Source organism: Strigops habroptila, chromosome 1 (assembly GCF_004027225.2).
Source record: "Strigops habroptila isolate Jane chromosome 1, bStrHab1.2.pri, whole genome shotgun sequence".
Taxonomy (NCBI): domain Eukaryota; kingdom Metazoa; phylum Chordata; class Aves; order Psittaciformes; family Psittacidae; genus Strigops; species Strigops habroptila.
Window position 1 is genome coordinate 120,936,626 of NC_044277.2, and position 18,097 is coordinate 120,954,722.

Genomic DNA, 18,097 nt, shown 5'->3' on the forward strand with positions numbered 1-18,097 from the left:
GATTCTCTATTTCTGTTACAGCTGCTGCTTATAATAATCACTTTCAGGTTCCATTACTGAGATATGCCTCAATAAAATAGCAAGGATTTATAAACCTGAATCTGTTCTCAGAATTGGACCAGAACTTAGAGATGTTGATGAATAAGCAAGCTGCATGGTGTTATGGTCACACTTTGGATCTGATAATAGAAATTCTTTTTCCCACTTATACTTAAAAGTGTGAATAATCTCTTTAAATAAAACTGTACTTACCAAAGAAAATGGAAATCACATGTGTAAGTAGGTTGCTTTTTCAAAGAGATTTAACAGTGAATAAAATGTCTTAATGCAGAGGTGATTTGATTTAATCAGTATACCATTACCTCTTTACTCCTACTTTTTTTCCTACTTATGGGAACTGAGATTCTTTCTGAATAGAACCGCATCATAGAAAATAAGAGAGAAAAGTGTAATTGTAGTCTGTAAGAGCTAACAAGTCTTTTGTCTTGAAGTATCAAACTAGTGATGTGCCATCATCATTTCCAGCACAATTGAGAGGATCCAGAAAACTGTTTTGCCATTCTCTAAGACAAGCAGCTTGAGGTTTTGTTGCAAGGTGCTAGGTCTCATGGACCAATAATCTGATACAGTAGTCGCAGCATTTCTATTTAGTCTTGTAATACATGCATGAGACAGGATGAAGCTTCAATCGAGTATACATTAAACAGTAAAACCATGGGAACAGGAAAAATACGTGAGGCAATCTGTTGAATCACAATAAAACTACATAAAATTGAGAAATATCATTTGGCTTCTGATAGCCCTGTACTGAGGAGAATTGACAGCTCCTTGGATCTGGTGATGCGCAGCATGAATTAGTAGAATGTTAAAGCTGATTACACTGAGAAGCCTGCAGTATGGTTGTGCATGCCTTATGCTGAGCCACACTGGAGGTACCAACTTGGTTACAGCTATGATTTTGATGTAAAGGTGTGCTTTTATACTTGCTGTTCTTAACAGATTCAGACCAGATCAGAGTTGAATTTCTTACGCTAGCTTCATTTTTCTTCTGGAGAGAATATTTCAAGTGGGAAGGTATTTCTGCCTTTTCCACTTTACGTGAAGTTTCTGAGAGCCGCTATAGATCAAAGTGAATTTTCCTCCTGGGCTCTGAAGCCTTCCCGATAAGGGAATAATCTGTGCGTTGGCTGAACTTTAGTCTTGGTGCCAACTATACTGAAAATTACATTTCACTGCAAGAATAAAGTACAAGGAGTTCTTCCGATACTGTGCACATCTCTGCACAGGCAGGACAACAGTGTTTAAATGCTGTTTTATCTGTAAATAGGCATTCACTCTGCAAACACAGTTGCGGGATGTGTGCGCGCCACAGGAGCCTCACGCTGCAGGTAGTGTGGCACAGCAGGAGTGGGAGCTTGCAGCCAGAAGCTTCTGTCTTTCCTGACATGCATAGCGCAAAAAGCTGAGGACTCCTCTCTGGTATTGCTCTACTGGGTGCCATAATGCACCGTATTAAAAAGTAATTAAAAGAGAAAAACGTCCATTCTTTGAGCTCAGCACCCTGGTATGCCAAAGGGCGACGCCATAAGTGCTAGTTTCCTGCATGGAGCTGTACAGCAAAAACTCTCAAGAGTTTGCAATTTCAGATAGCTATGAAAAATGGCATTTTCCTTTTAAATGCAAATAGAAGAGTTACTTCTGTTACTGAAAATTTAAAAGACTAGCAATATTTTTTCTTTTATAAATATATATATATACACATATATATGACTACACACCTGAAGTGTATTGTATCATATAATGCAGTCTAGTAGTGTTTCCTCCATGACTCTAACGTTAACAGGCATTTGTGAAGCTGTAGAACTTTCTCCCTGTGGTTCTTTATCTGAAGGTTTGTTTCATGTCACCGACATCCTCTAAAGCCTGAAATAATACATTTTAACAGGCCTCACTTTCACTTAAGCTTAAAATGGACCCAAAGGAACCATGCTTTCTGATACGTTGTGTTGAGAACATCTTTTAGGAAGCTAGAAATGCTAAACCCAAGGGATGAGTACTTTTAACTATTAGGTTTTGAAGTTCATCTGTGTAATGAGGTATTTAGTCAAATTTGTTGGTCTTTTATTCCTGTTTCATTATTCAATACATGTTTTTCTGTCATTTGGTACATACTTTGGCTCTAAAACATAGCTTGTTCATCTTTGATGGAATAGATGTATTTGTGAGGCTGGATCTGAGTTGTAATTTTGCAGGCATGGGATCTATGGTACCTTGTATGTTGCACGTGATGAATCTGGTTGGAGAAAAAATCTTCATCTTTGTTAAATAGGTAGTGCTTGCTTAGAGGGGGAAATTTTCTATAAATGGGTTGTGTTTTCCTCCCATCTCTCCATTTTCCTTCCACCAATGACTTAATGAGGAAAATGAGGGTTTGGGGTTTTTTTTTGAAACTCTAATTAAGTAGAATCCTGAGTGCTGAGTTCTATCTTCTATAACACAGCATGGATGTAGAATGAGAGAAGTACATGTATTATACCCTGCTAATGAATTTACCTCTGCTTTGCTTTATTATAATAATACGCAAAGTATTTCACTTCTCTTCAGCACCACTGAAATTAATTAAATAAATAGCAGGCTTCTCTACCTGTGGGTCTTCTCTTTGAAGTTGTTAGCACTTATTCAGTATTTTGCTGCAGTTGCCTGCAGGTTTGCACTGATACCACTTTTACAAGGTTCCTTTCTGGGCTTTATGTCTTGTGCCAAACTTCAAATGAAAGTAATTCCAAAGTAGGCAAGTATGAGGTGAATTAACCTTTAAAATGATCTTTAAAAACCAAAGTAAATCTTCTACGTATTGATGCTTTGTAAAGGATTTTGGATTTTTTAAGAGCTCTTTTTAAGGATTTTAAGCTCAGTTTTAGCTCTCTGACTGCAATGTATTGTCCTCTGTATCACCGCATGTGTAGCCTTTTTCCCTTATAACAGAGAACAAGGTATTTGATGTTAAATTGCATTTGCCTCTCATAAAGAACTCCTGTCCTCACCATGTCTGCTTAGCCATAGTCTGTGTTGTTCTTTGCCTTATATCGTTAAACCCATATGGTACTGGGCGAATAAACTAGGCCTAGGATTTAAAAATAGCAATGTTGTAAAAGTGTAGGAAATTTTCTTGAGGAGTATTGCCTATGTGTGGCAGGAAAGGAGGCTTTAAAAACTATTGAAGTTACATCTTACATTCTGTTAACATTTTTTTTAAGAAGAGGGGACATGTAACCTCCCATTCATCCATGTTTAAAGTCATAAAAATACTCAGCAATATATGCTGGACACTTGCCAGGGTAACTGCCAGCTGGTAGCAGGAGGGAAGAGGATGAGGAGAAATAATAAATGAATGTGTAACCCCATCCTTGACTTCGAAGGACTGGCTGGATGTCAGGCCAGCCAGTCAAACAACCTGGTGCACGTAAGTGTCACCTTCTGCTTGCGAGAAGATGTTCCTCTTCAGCCGGCTAATTCTGAGCAAAAGCCTGAGCACGGCTGGGATTGCAAGTGCTTGGCTTACTATCAGCTTGATAGTGCAAAATGTGAAAAGTAATTGGCTATCAGAAAAAGAAAGCAAATTAAGACATGGTTCAGTGGAAAACAACGGCTTTGTGGTTTTCTTTGGAATCAGAATGTTTCTTTAGTATCTGCCATATTCCAGTTGCTGAGTGAGAAATGGGCTATAATTGTGAAGGAGCATTGTTGCTTTTCCAGGCTCACCTCTGGCCTTTGAGGGGGTGGTTACAGGCAATACGTTTTAAAAAACATGCTGAGGCTCAGCTGGTGTAAGTCAGTACAGCTCTGTTTATTTATGCTGGTGTGTATCTTTGCTGGCACCTTCCTTCTTGGCCCCATACACCATAGAAAAAGATTTTTTTCTCCCCACATAAAATCTCTCTCTGTACAGGATGTGTCTACATCTGTGATGGAGCTGTAATTGCAAACATTTTTGCATGCAGGTGACACTGAAGAGAAATGCAGTTGCAAGCAAGCTGTGTGTATTATAAATGGAGCTGAAGCTATTCTGAACAAAAGCACTGGTCTGTGATCCAACAACTTATGCTGTAAAATAATATTGTGCTGTATAAAAGCACAGGCACATTCGTAAACCTGCTCTGATATACTGGCTTTGTTTACTAGGGAAGATAATAAATGATCAGACACCAAAGTCATACTGCTTTCTCTTTCCATTTTGTAAATAAAGAAACTATGTTTAATACATTTGAATCTTCTCTTTTCCCTTTCCTCTGTTACTTGTGCCTCAATTGCATATCACATGCCAAATGCGGGTTTTGTGAAGAGCATCCTGATTGCCAAAATTGTTGTTTATAATCTAAGCTCAAGTTCAAACATCCTTAAAGTTAAAAATGTCTAAAAATCCATGTGAGGCAGTTTTAGATGATGATTTTAGAGACAGGTTATGGGAATCTTAAGATTTATATGCCTTCCTGTCTGCGCATTTATATGCTTTCTGTTTCTTAAGAGACTTCAAGAATAGTATCTGATTTCTTCTGTCCTCCTAAGAACTGGTAAAACTAGATAGCTTTTTCTATCTTGGTATCTGGGGAGAAATAACCCCTTCAGCCCTTGCACGTGCCAGAGGTACCATTTGCAATACACCTAACTGGAATAAAGGTAGACTTTAATACCTGTTTTAGCGTTCCCTGAATCAGTGCCCTCGACTAGGTAATAATTTAGCAAGATGCTGAGCACTTGCCGTATGATTGTCTTCAACTATCACTGCCATTTATACAAGTTGCTAATCCTCATATCTTTCTATAAGCTAAATGTAAATTTTCAGATAAGCTTAGTGATTTCAAGAGGTTTCCAGTTTTCAAGGGCTAACATTAATCCAACTCAATTAGTACTGCTGCTTTTCTAGTCTACTAAATGGCTGCGGCTAAACAATTTAGGCATTTTATTTCATATATGTTGAAAATTGTGTGTAATTTCAGCAGTTTTTAATATGCATCAAATATGCTGTTGCACAGTTTCTGTGTATTCACTGTTTGTGTGTTACCATTACTGATGTGACTTGCACAGAGAAAAGAAAATCAGAAGGAGCTGTGTCTCCTGTTTTTTTTTTTATTTTAATTGGGTTTTTTATTATTATCTTTCTGTTATAAGAGAAAAGTAACCAATAGGGAAAAAACAAACCTGCATTAATTTGAAACTGCCTTGAAAAGTACTAGACTAAGTCAGTATTAGTAAGTAGGAAAAGGAAAGAAAAAAGACTACAGAAATGGAATACATTCTACTTCATAAGAAAATGTGTAAAAAAAGAGGTCTCATACAGGAACTGAGAGTAGGAAAACCCAATTAAAATCCCAACTGGGATCTTAATGCAGTAGGTATTCTCGCCTGTTTGAGTGTAGAATAAATAGAGCAGGTCCTGAAGTATACAAAATTATGTTTTATTCTTGTTGCTCTGGTTCTTCCTTTCCCAGTCTTCTGAGTGCTCCATTTAAAGTAACTTGGAGTCCACAGCAAAACTGGATTCTCTAGCTGACAGTAACAGTAAGAAAAATGTTCTGTGTTCACTATTTGTCTTTAGAGTGTGCACGTATATCACAGTGTAGCAGTATTTCTGGCAATTGAGGTCTGTTTCCAAGTACATCAGAGAGAGCTAATAATGTATTTTGTGAGAACATAACAAGAATTCATCACAGTGCTTTTTTGGGGCACAACATGATCCAAATGGCCATGGTGTAAATTCCCAAACCTGTCAGTGATGGAGCAAAATGGCATGAGGTAAATTCTTAACAGAGAGAATAGTATGGTGCAGTAGGTATGTTCTCACGTAGATATGATTGCCCTGGTGATGATTACATCCAGAAGAGAAATCAAAGGAAATTTTTAGGTACCTACTTATTGCAGTGAAAGTTTACAGTTGGATTTCTGTATCTTTTGATGGGTGAGAAATCAGTTGACCTTGTAAACTTTCATTTGATTAAACTTTGCTGTGTTATAAGAGGGACTTGTGTTTATAGAATAACTCTTGCTCAATTCTTTTTAAAGTTACTTAAAAATATTCTGCAGTTACTTCTCTTCTTCAAAAGGGAATTATTTACGTTCTATCTCATTTTCATCTTAGAACATATTACATTGGTGGGTTCTTTTCCCTTTGTATCCAGACTGTAATTGTTTTACAATAGCTGGTAATTGCGCTTTTCTCATAGAGAAAGAAAAGTTGCAAAAATTTTGTATTGCTGAACTGGCCCTTCAGTAAAATCAGAGGGAATGCTGACAGTGATTTTGTCAATCTGTTACGTATCCTTCATGTCTCATCTTGGTGTGATCCATACAACACTTTGCCCTGACTGTTTGAAAAGAGGCCTTAATAATTTGTGTGTTGGAGATCCTGGGCATTTTGTTATAGTTGCTGTGGTCTGATGACTGAGATATTTGGTTAATACCATTTCTGTGCTGCTGGACAGTCTCTTTATAGTGTGCTAGTATTGCTCCTTTCTCTTGGATAGGGAGGAGTAGAGACGAGGTCCTGCTGATCTCACTGCATCATACAATTTTATCAACTGCTTAGCAGTTCAAAGCAATGTATTAACTGTAGCCAGGACAAATCCTATTTTGTTTGTTTTATGGAGCTTTTCAGGAAATCCCTACAGTCCCCTATTCCGTAAAAAAAATAATGTATCAGACCAGTGAATGTAGCTGAAAACTAAGGGTAGTGAAACATCTGTTTCTTACCAGAGCCATCTCTTCTTTGGGCTTCATTTACTTCAGTAAAACCTATTTACAGTGCAGCTTCCTACCACTCTTGTTTTGTATTACCTTATTCTTGCTAATGCTTCCATGGTTTTGTTCCTTTTGCAGCCTTTTGACTAGATTAATGATAACATCATGCTGCTCATCTGCATTCCTCACGTAGTCCAAGAGATCAGCTGTGCCTACGCTGTTGAGAGGTTGATTTTTCTCTCCGATAAGTTGCATAGTTAGCTACCCTTGTTTCATTGATGTAACATCTTCCTTTCTACTAATTCAGTGACATCTTTAAAATGCCGAAATGTTAGGATTTGCCTCATAATAGCAGTGTTGCTCATGTTAAAGAATTAATGTAGTTATTTTACTGTTCTTGTACCTGATCGCCTATCATTTTTCAGCCTTCGTGACATCAATATTTTAGGCCATGCATTTCTGTGGACCTTTTACTGTGTTAGGGGTGGGGAATAAGAAACTGTAACTCCAGTATTTCTCTTACTCTCCATCCTTATTGAATACTAATGGTACTGAAACTCTTTGACGTGTCTGTGCAAATTTTCTTTTCTGTATTTGTGTATCCTATTTATTTATCCATTTTCCCCTCTAGTTTGGTTGGTTTATATTGTTTGCAGATTTTAAGCAGCACAGATCTTTTGAGGATTTGCCTTCCTTCACTCATACTTCATCACTGATTGTTTCAGTGCAAACCCCATCAGTTCCTTTTGGAGCAGTAGGCAGTATGTTCTCCAAAGCCTGCCCAATCCTCGCAGCTCCCTTCTCCAGCGAGTAGAGAGGAACAGTTCCAGCAGCTCCAGGGAAGTAGATCCCTTTTGCCCCAAAGTGAGGCTGCAAAGAGCAAGGATTGCCACTGCAGCTGCCCTGCACATGGCTAAGAGGAAGTTTAAATGGAGACAGGAGATGACTACACCCTAATCCCTCCTGCCTTGTGTTCTTGGGAGCTCAGAAGTCATGAGCAAAGTTACTGAGTGCAATAATGTCAAAGCAGACAAATGAGTTCGCTGAAGCTGGGAGCGCAGCTGCCTCTTGCAGTTGAGTGACACCTGCTTTCACCTTCATTTAAATAAGCAAAATGAAAAGCCTTAGGCTACCTGCCAGCTGATTGTTAAAGCCACAGCTGCTAAATGAGCAATGAATGGTTAAATCGCACAGTTTCCAATTTTTCAGGAAATGTGAGCATCTCATCATTCTGCAGTCTTTAAAAGCCCACTTCTGATTGCTACATTTGGGCATGTGCCACATGGTGTTAGGAAAATGAACCCATCCCTCCTACTGGACTTGCAAGGAAATGGGTAAAGAAGGTGGTCAGGAAAATGGGTAGATGCTCTAGTGAAGAATTCGCTGGAAATTTCCAAAATGCTCTGGAGTGAGGTATGCTAGCTCACTACACTGCAGTGGAGGATACGGGTTCTCTTCAGATACAACCTCCCCCTTGATGTTACCATCTTCTGGATGAGAATGAGTATCTCCCTGGGATTCTGCCCCAGCCCCACTTAAAATGTCTCAATGCTTTTATAGACAATGTCTCTCCATCAGAAGTAGACTGGCATTTCCCCAATTTTTAGGAAAAAAACAACATTTCTATACTATTTAGACTTCCATTTTTCATTCTGCTTGCTTGTTCCTGTGATTCAGAAGGATAGTCAGGAGTATAAGCCTCTTGCTTTTTTAGCAGCAAAATGTTGCTGTTTGGAATGAATACACAAAACATCATGCTGTAGTTTGTTGTAGGAGGCACACTTGAAACTGAATCACTTGAAATGGATTTTTAGTGATAAGGTTAGACATTTTTAAAAGTGATTTGATTTGGGAATTCTGGTAAGATTCAGTGTAGGAATCAGCAGGATATTTAGACATCCAGGAAGAGTGCTCTTATATCCACCACATATACCCAACACAATTGGAGCTCATTATTAATGCCCTCACTGTTTCAGAAATATTTTAACACCCGTACCTGCACATTCTTCAAATGGCAGCATGACTGGCTGCCTTCATTTACTGCAGATTGAACAAATGGTTGCTCAAAAAAAATCTGACAAAATGCCCACTGTTTCACTGGGCTCCATGTAGCTGCACGAATCTATTCAACATTGAGATTATGACAAGATCAAGACTTTAGTTGGCAAAATAAGGAGTTGGCAAACTTCTGAATGATCTGATGGAATTCTAGTATCATGCTGTTCTGTGATGCTGAGCACCAGGCTTAATATATAGGTCTTGGTATATGTTACCTCCCCAGGATTTTTAGGAGAGAAAAAGAATTTTCATGTTACTACTCTCTTTTTTTGACCCCAGACAGTGAGCTCAGCAGCTCAGTTAGCCTAGCTATAATATTCTATCTGCCTTAGTACAACAGCTTTCCTCTCCACTACAGATGTATTTCTGTTACCTAAGGTTCACATGTCATGAGCTTCTATTGTGCCATTTGTATGCTGTTCCTTGTGCATAAGGAATGGTGAGTCCTGGTCTGGTGTCAGAACGAGGCACACTTGCTTCTCCGATCTGTTGTGCCTGGGCACCAGGCCAGAGATTAAGAGTTTCCAGTATTCAAGAAGTACAGTGTGCTTCGCTGCTTCAGAGTGGGGTTTTGCTCTGGGAAAACATGGATTGCTTTTTATGAAAACCATTCGGTCAGGACCTGGTGCGGTGATGATCCTTATCAGGAATGGATGTGATCCCAAATGTACTGGTTTGTTGAAACAGTTGTAGCTAAACAATAGCATAGTGAAGAAACATAATTTTATTTTAAATACAATTTTATGCTATATTTATAATGATTCATAGGAAGATGCATAGATTTTATCTTTTAATTATTTAACTAACCTCTCCAGCTGAATGGCCCTTAAATATCCTGATGCAATGGTGTAGCTTTGCCCGTGTCAATGAGATTGGACACTGCAACACTCAGTAAGAATTTGTGTGTGTTAACTGAGCTAGTTTTATGGTCTTCAAAAGACCGTAAAACCAGCATTATGATCCAAAAGCAGCATGGCTTTTCTGATAAGCCAGCATTTCAAAAAAAAATCACCTATGTAGTGCATACCTGGAATTCAAATGAGCCAGCTGCTGAGCTAGCACAGCAGGGCTTGTGGAAGTACATTTCATAAAAGCCTCCCACAGGCTTTTGGCTTCCCTCCCTCTCCCCTCCCTTTTTCAGTTTAAAGAAAAAAGTCAGTAAAAAACATGAAATAAATCTTTAAAGAGCATATTTAGGAGGGGACTATCTGTTTGGGTGGGTTATTCCAAAGGCTTTACAACACAAACAGGATAGGAAATCTGAAATGCAGGGTATATACCTTTTTGTACAGAGTAAATCAGAGCGAATTTTAAAGGGTGTGTAAACAAGCATGACTCGTGAGCCAGGGGGTCCTTCTGACAGAAAATTGCTGTCTTCCTTCTCCTTTGCAGTGAAGAAAACGATTCTGTTTGTCCCCAAATGGTAAGGAAGAGACCTTCCAGTACAGAAAGCAGCAGCAGCTGCTCTTTCGCATGTATTAACGCCAAGATTTTCCTTGCTGGAATCATTCTCTCTTTGTAACCTTATTTGAGAGCTTACAAGCTCTAGCAATGCCAGAAAAGTAAACTTGCCTCCTTGGAGGAAGGGGAGAAAAATCTGTTGAGGTCACCTGTAGTCTTCTGCATGAGTTTTCTTCCCAGCCTTTTCTGATCCACAGCTTCAAGGTTGACAAAAGCTTTCAAATTCTCTTCTCTTCTTGCTAAGGATTAGTTTCATCCTGTTGAGGTGTTTTATAGTTTTTGCAGCTCCAAAGCACATATCAGAGACGCTGAATGTAGTTTAGCATCACGGATGATGAGATTGTTTGACGATGGAAGGAGACTTCTTAGTACTGTGATTTAGCACTTAGTGGCTGGGAAAGCCGAAGGGACAGGTTCTCCATTTTGCTGCTTCAGCATGGAGCATCCCTCACAGAGGAGCACTCTTTACTTTGGAGATAAACAGTCTCCTTTTAGCATGTACTATGCTTTTAATTAGCTTGTAATTTAGCTAAATTGCTGCATGCTTGCACTGGTTGAGGGAAAGTGCAGTATCTATCAGGAATTTGCCTTTTTTTCCTTTTGTTGCTAATTTTGGATTCTGTCTCTACAGCAATAGGCCCCTCTGTTTTCAAAATAAGTTTGCCAAATCCTGCTTTCTTGATGCTTTTAGCATTTGTCTCATTCACAGAAAAGTTTTTGTAAGAATCACCAAATAAAAAACAAACAAAAAAACCCCCAGTTTCTTCCACCATGTGAAATTTTATTAAAGTTGTAACTTACTAAAATAGGACATTATGATGAGATGTGCTGACTACCTGTAGGAAGAGGATGCTACAGCCCAGCATAAGTTGTCTCACACTTGCTTTTTTTCTCATTGCAAAATTCAGATTAAATTACTCTGGGTTTGTTCTCTCTCCAGTTTAGATTGGATTCTGGACAGAATCAGTTTCTAGGACATCTCACTGACAGAGATGTTCCTGTGACTCAAAGTGTAGTATGTATTCAGTAGGTCCTTTTTGAAATAAACAAAACTCTCCCCTGACTGAGCAGTTAAGGACAGTGGCATATCAAACATCAGTAGTGCTTTGTTGTAAGGCTGGGGATTTCATTTAATCCTGTCCTGATGGTTTGGAGTGCTGGGTCTGTAGTGATGCCTGCTCTGTTCCTCCTTCTCCTCCTCCTCCCAGCTGTCGTACCCGCTTGTGCAGAGAGAGTAGGTAGAGCCTGGCTCTGTGAAGGCGGACAAGCGTGTTTATGAAGTCTCCAGTCCCCGTCTCCTTCCTCATGTTAGCACCGTTGCAGTGGTGTCTCTGTCAGGGTCCCTTAAAAAGGTAGCTGCCGTTACCATGAGTATGAAGAGAACGACAAGTTTGTTTACTTGTGCCACAACCAGTGTGGAAACACTGTTGGGATAAATTTAACTTTTTGATGCTGGCAGCTACTCAAATATCATTTATTACACAAAGTAAGGTTGGAAAATTCACATACTTAAAAGGTTTCCTGGCAAGACTTCTTTATATTTTGCATCTATGGGGAAGGGATGTTAAGAACAGTCTTTAACTGTTTCAAGTACCTCATTTTTCATCCTTGACAGAGCTAAAGCATAAATAGTAGTTGAACTCCATTTTTTTTCTTTTTTTTTAATTAATGTGTGTTAAAATTTTGTGGGAATGTTGATAGTAATTTCATGTTTTGGTTCCCTCATCCATACTGGCACATTACCTAAATGTTTTTGAAGCCAGCTTCGTCATAAATCACTCTTTCTGCTCAAGGTGAGTGGTTTTATTACCCATGTATAATGGAATGATGATATTCCATTTGATGCCTGAAAGAGTCAGCTTTTTGTTGTAGGTGAACCTCATGCTGTTTTTACTGCTTCTTTTTTCACCTTAGAGAATAAGCATCAATAACATATTTTTCCAAGAAACAGCATCACTTGACATGCAGCAGGAACAAGCTTATGGGGTTGGTGAGGAGGTACCTTCTCTTTCTTTTTTTTTGTTACTCGTGTGTTCTATACTCATTGTCTGTGTAACAGGTACTTCTTAGAGCTCTTAAAAGAATTTAATATCTTGTTTTATTTTTTTTTTTAAGACAGTGATTAGATCATTCACAAAACAACTAGCAAAAAAAAATATTTCAGCCAGCTTGTTTCCTAACCAGCCTTGTTTTTCTCTTAAATCCATAATTCTGATTTAATGTCCTGAATGAATGCAGATTGCATTCAACATATTCTGCTACACATTACCATTGTGCATATAAAATGGTGGTTGTTGAATTTCTTTTTCCTTTTACCATGTATCATCACTGCAAGTTTTTTTAATGACTTTGATAGCATTTACAGGGACATAAGGAAGCAAAAAATACAACCTGTTTTATACATAAAATCAAGAATAAGAATTTGAAAGTCTGATTTTGTCTGTAGAGAGTTATGGGCTCTTATTTAACACTTTTGTTCTGAAGAGGAATCACACAAGTTACATTACATTTTCTGTATGCTTTATATATTGCATCTCTGTTTCACTGTAATATTCTTTCTTACCTGTATGGGAATAATGAAGGGATGTTTTGATGAGAGTTGACTGAAAAAAACACGGAGTTTCCTATGTAAGAAAAATAATTTTTTTCTAGAATGCCATTTTCAGGCTCTGAACAAGGCCTTTAGTGTTTTCCATATGGGAGGAGACTGCCTTGACCACACACTTTCAGTTCAATTGTTTTAACTTTGAATTGATGTGGGTTCCTGGTTTAGGAATGCTATGTAATTTTGCCATTCATTTAATGAAGTAAGGCTTCAATATTTTAATCTCACAATGAATAGACATATGGTCTTTATTTTTCATGAATCCAAATAAGTATATTGTTGCCATCTTAGCTGATAGACATTGTTTATTTAGTGAAAAATGAGGTGGTTTTTTCATTGCAGCTGGGAATCCTGGAATATCCACAACCTTCCCAAAGTTAAATGTGTTCAGCCTCAATCTAACAGATGCATAAGCGCTTTACACAAACCAATAGATTTATTGTTTCTTATGGAAACTGAACTGCTAAGCTCCTGATGTGAAGAAGTGACTAGTATTGAGGCAATTCCATTTCTGTCTCTATCTGTTGGATATTAAATTTGACACTCAGCTGTCATCCATCGTGCCCAGCAGAGAGCTGAAGGAAGCCTCGCTACAGTTGTCAGTCAGCAGACTCTGAGTCAGCATGCATAATACACAAACAGTTGCTGAATATTTTTTTTAACCCATTATACTAAGACCAGATGCTAAGCTGAAGGACAGAGTTCCTCCTTTGGTCTCCACTACTACGTGCACTTTGTGCTCACTGACCCTAACAGGTGGCAGTGCAACACTTTCCCTGGTATTGAAAGATGCGCTTAAGATCTACCTAACAGTGATTCCTTGTGAGGGAAATGTTGCAGTAGGTGGATCATCTGGACAAATGGCTTAACACCAGGACAGACTGTGAGAGAAAGATCACATAAGCTTCTCCTCATCCAGATCAGATGGGAAATTCCATATTCAGAAGTGGCTCTGGGAGTGATGGAGCTGCCATAGTGCAACCCTGGAACTCACTGCAACTCAAGAGCCAAATCTAAAGCAGTAGTGTACTTTCTTCCAATGAAAAGGAAAAGAACACCTAGGTTTTTAACTAAGTTGAAAGCTTCATTGGATATATATGTTTTGGAAGATTATAGCAGATTTTTGTTGAAAAATAGAATATCTGAAACCTCCAAATCTCACTCAACAGAAAGAGATTGCTGATTTGGAAGTGGCTCTGCAATATTTTTCCTCTTTTTATTTCACTCTCCTGATATTTTTTTGACTAAACTTTCTTTGTTCATCAAATTGACCTAAAGTGAAAAAACCTGAAAATTCAGCAAATTGCTTAGCCTGATTTCCATAAATATTGTCTGAGGAAAGACAACTCATTTGCATGCTGATCTTGTTTTTCATTCTGCTCTGTTGCTACAAAGCCCTGAATAATACCACAGGCTGCATGTCCTCTGTCTTGCTGAAGTCCAAACCATCACCTTTCTTGAGGATTGTCAGATCTAGCAGGGTTAAAGCATTATTTCAGTAATACGCAACTTTGTATATTGGGAAGTGGTAGTGCATATGGAAATGCTTGTTCTTTATCAATTATGCCAGCACTTGGGAAAATGCTGGTGGGAAAGATTTGCACTGCTGCTCATCTCATAAGAGATTCAGATGACTTCTATGGACAAATTGTTATCCAGAATGACTTTATCACATGGCAGTAATAGGGAATGTTTTTGCATTCAAAGCAGAATACAGGCCAACATGACTAATTGTGTTGGTAGAGTAGCACAGAGCTCACCATAAAATAATGATTCCCTTGCACATCAGGGAGCAGGTTAATTAAGGGAATGATGAGTTTCTGTAAAATCAGATGCAAAATGCAAACAACTTTTTTCTTATATTAAACAATCAAGGCAATGCAATAGACCTTAATGCATTTGTGTTGTGTTTCCTGGGAAATCTTTCTATATCATGCTTGTATGTGGAGATTTGAACAGCAGGTTCTGTTTTCATAACTTTCTGCCAAACCATAACAATGTCAACTGGCAGTAAGGGTATTTGGCCCTCAGTACCCTGATAAATTGTAAATCTGTTATTTCGTATAAATAGACTCCTCCCCTTACAAATTAGATTAGAATCTGATCCTGATTTTGAACAGCAAGAATTAAATGAACAGATCATTTTGTCTCATTTGTTAGGGAATAAAAAGAGCGCAGAGTGTTGTATATAGTGTGGAACAGCAAAACCCCCTGTAGGTTTTGGAGTTTTCTTCACAGAAACCGTAACTATCCTGGTCCCTGGAAAACATTAAACCCATTCCAAATTTGAGAATTTTAGATTATTCTTGTGTTACTAATTTAATTTAGAAAATAGGATCTCAGCCCATGCAAGTTGAATGTTTTACCTCACTAAGAAGCAGATTATCAGTAGAGAAAGCAAACAACTTAGTTGCGGGTTTTTTCTCCCCCCCCCCAATTCTCAATAGTAAATAAAAGTTTATTTCCAATGTTAATCTGGGGCTTGATTGTTATGAAAGCAGTGGTTGTTTTTCATGGGTTTGGGATATGAAATGGAAATGGAAATTCATATGCTTAAATATAGAAGAGACAGAACTCCTGGTGGCATGGTTGGGATGAGAACTAAGTGGTGGACTATGAAAGAGCAGTCAGGGCTAGGAGGTCACCTGTTAGGTAACAGCTCCTGCTGTTAAGTTCTTGTCCCAGGCTGCTGTGTCTCCTGTATCTTCCACTTCCACTGATTGCTGTAAGGGTAGACTTGCTTTCCAGCACTAGCTGGGTACCAGTGGTTTACTACAGCCGGCTCCTTCATATAATCAGTTAGATGCTAAGATGTTGCCAGTGGTTTGGTTTGGATAATCAGTCCTAACTGCTAAGGGATAGTGGTTTGGTGTAAAACCAGAAGACTGTTGGGTTCTCCCTTCCTCCTCCACTTTCCCTTTCCACGTTGGTCTCTTTTGTAAGCCACAAAACAAGGCAGGTCCTTCTCCACCATGGTGTTACATTAACTCCACTTTGTTTTGTTTATAGCAGGTGTCAAAACTCATTGCTTTGCATTGCCTAATCCCACCTCATCAAAATGGGATTGATTACTGCTTAGAAGCATCCCTTGCAAAGCGATGCTTACAGATGTATTTATGTTGACATACCTGTGGGTAGTGACTGTTTAATCTTATCCAAAACCACAGTTGTTTACTGCTGCCTCTCTTCCATGTTTGCTGATTGATAGTCACATATTGTGAATTTCTATGATGTACATGTTAAAAAGTGTGTGGAAGAAAAATGATCTTTGTAGTGTTTGTATAACGCATTAAAATACAGTGTCTGGATCCTTGCCCGAACTACCAAGTGCCCCTGCCTTAAAAATGGTGGGAATTTAGATGATAGAAAACTGTAATTGTTTTTAGCCTGACTGCCACCCTTGGACAGAAGGTATAAATATTATAGGTGGTTTGAGTACTCCAGTGCACGGAACTTGTTTGTAGCTGGCTCTACACTGTAGCAGCGGATGTGCTGGAATATTATTAAAGAAATGGATTGGGAAACTAGTAAAACAAATAACTGTGAGTCACATAAGAATAATTTCAAAAGTGTTCTCCCATCAGGTCCTCTGTTACTGGGCCTGATGCTACTTTGAAAATCAGAATAATCCATTTATTAACTCCGAGTTGTACATTAAATTGGTCTGAGAAATATTCTACCTTGCACTGAAGTATCAGATTTTTTTTTTGCTGGTTTTAATATTAATCTGTGCCTTAGCTGCCTATGTCTCATCTAAAATAAGAGACCATTAAGAACACACATTTAGAAGGATGTGGCTAATTTTCTTATATTCATAACGTTTCATGAGAGAATATTCCTTTGATTTGCTAAGAAGTTTTGCAAAACTGAGGACTGTATTTCTTAACTTAAACTCGGGATGCAAGAATCTTTGTTTTTAATCCACGGGCTCCCTCTCGTGGTCTAGGACGTGCCTGGCACCAGGAGCTTGATTACTGCAGAAGCTAAGTGAAAGTTATTTGCAAATCCATTTAGTGGCAGTGTCAAGAGTGTCTCCTAACTTCTTGTTTGGTTAATGAGAGAATTGTGCTCTCCCTAATAGCAATAATGAAATGAATACTGGTGCTGTGATGAATCAGGGTTACAGGTCTAGTTTTATCTTATTCAAATGCCAATTTAGACATATTTCAGCAGGGCTGAAAGCAATGAACTTCAAAGAATATTTACAAATAAAATCTGTGAACTTGCATATCCAAATAACCACATGGACCTGTACTGTCTAATCGTACTGATCTGTCATCTTTGTTTCTCTGACACCCTGGTGCTCTGCTTTCACCTCCTACTGGTCATACTACATCTAAATCAGACTATTTGCCTATTGTATTTGATAACAGAGAAAAATGATCTTTGCATTAGTAATATTAGGTTAGAAACATGTTAGTATTGTAAATTGCATAACAAATTTGAGGCTCTAGAGTCATAAAGCACACCTTGTAGACAAGAATTGTATCTGTTTAAGAGGTCACTTTTGCCTCAAGCTTCAAGCCCATTTCTAAATTTTTTTAAAATAAATTTTTGGCAGAGTTGAAGAGAAATTTTTGTGTTTTAGCTTCCCAGTCTTGCTTTTTTTTTAAGCTTGAATTTATCAACATGAACAAATGTTTACATAGCTTAAGAAGTGCAACAAGTATTCTACAGTTGTCCTTCCTTTAATGCTCTTCATACATATGTATATGGTAGCAGACACAATAATAATAAAAAAAAATTCTTCAGTTCTAAATGATTGGGAGTAGATGACTTGTAACTTGTCCTAAAGTGTCACAAACCTTCACATACTTGGATGAAAGATTTTCACACTAAATTCATGCTTGTTTTGTGCTAATGGAAGTGATCACAGAATATCACAGTGACTCAAGATATGCAGGTGCAAAAGATTTATTCAGAAGATCTGCAGTGCAGGTGGGGGCAGGGCTGGCAGAGGGTTTTGTATGTTTATGGCAATGCAAAACAAGCACCAGACTGGTGTGAGATGCTTTCACTTGAGAATGTCAGCCTTTTATTCCAGGGCCTGAGCTTATAACAAATACTGTGAACAGTCCCTAGCAGTTTTGGTTCTGTTAGAAATTGGGTGTAAATTTGTAACAAGAAAGATCCCACTAGTGAAATATCAAATTCTACAACTCATTCAGAAATGCACTTCTAGAACTGCTAATTTAGGTGTTCCTCTTGGCTCCACTTAAAGAAAGCATTGACAGTTAT

At 38.2% G+C, this 18,097-nt stretch overlaps 1 protein-coding gene across 3 annotated transcripts in view; it reads left to right on the forward strand.

Annotated features, from left to right (window-relative positions):
* Window positions 1–18,097, forward strand: part of CDK14 (cyclin dependent kinase 14) — a 318,486-nt gene that overhangs the window by 197,155 nt on the left and 103,234 nt on the right. The window lies entirely within an intron of this gene.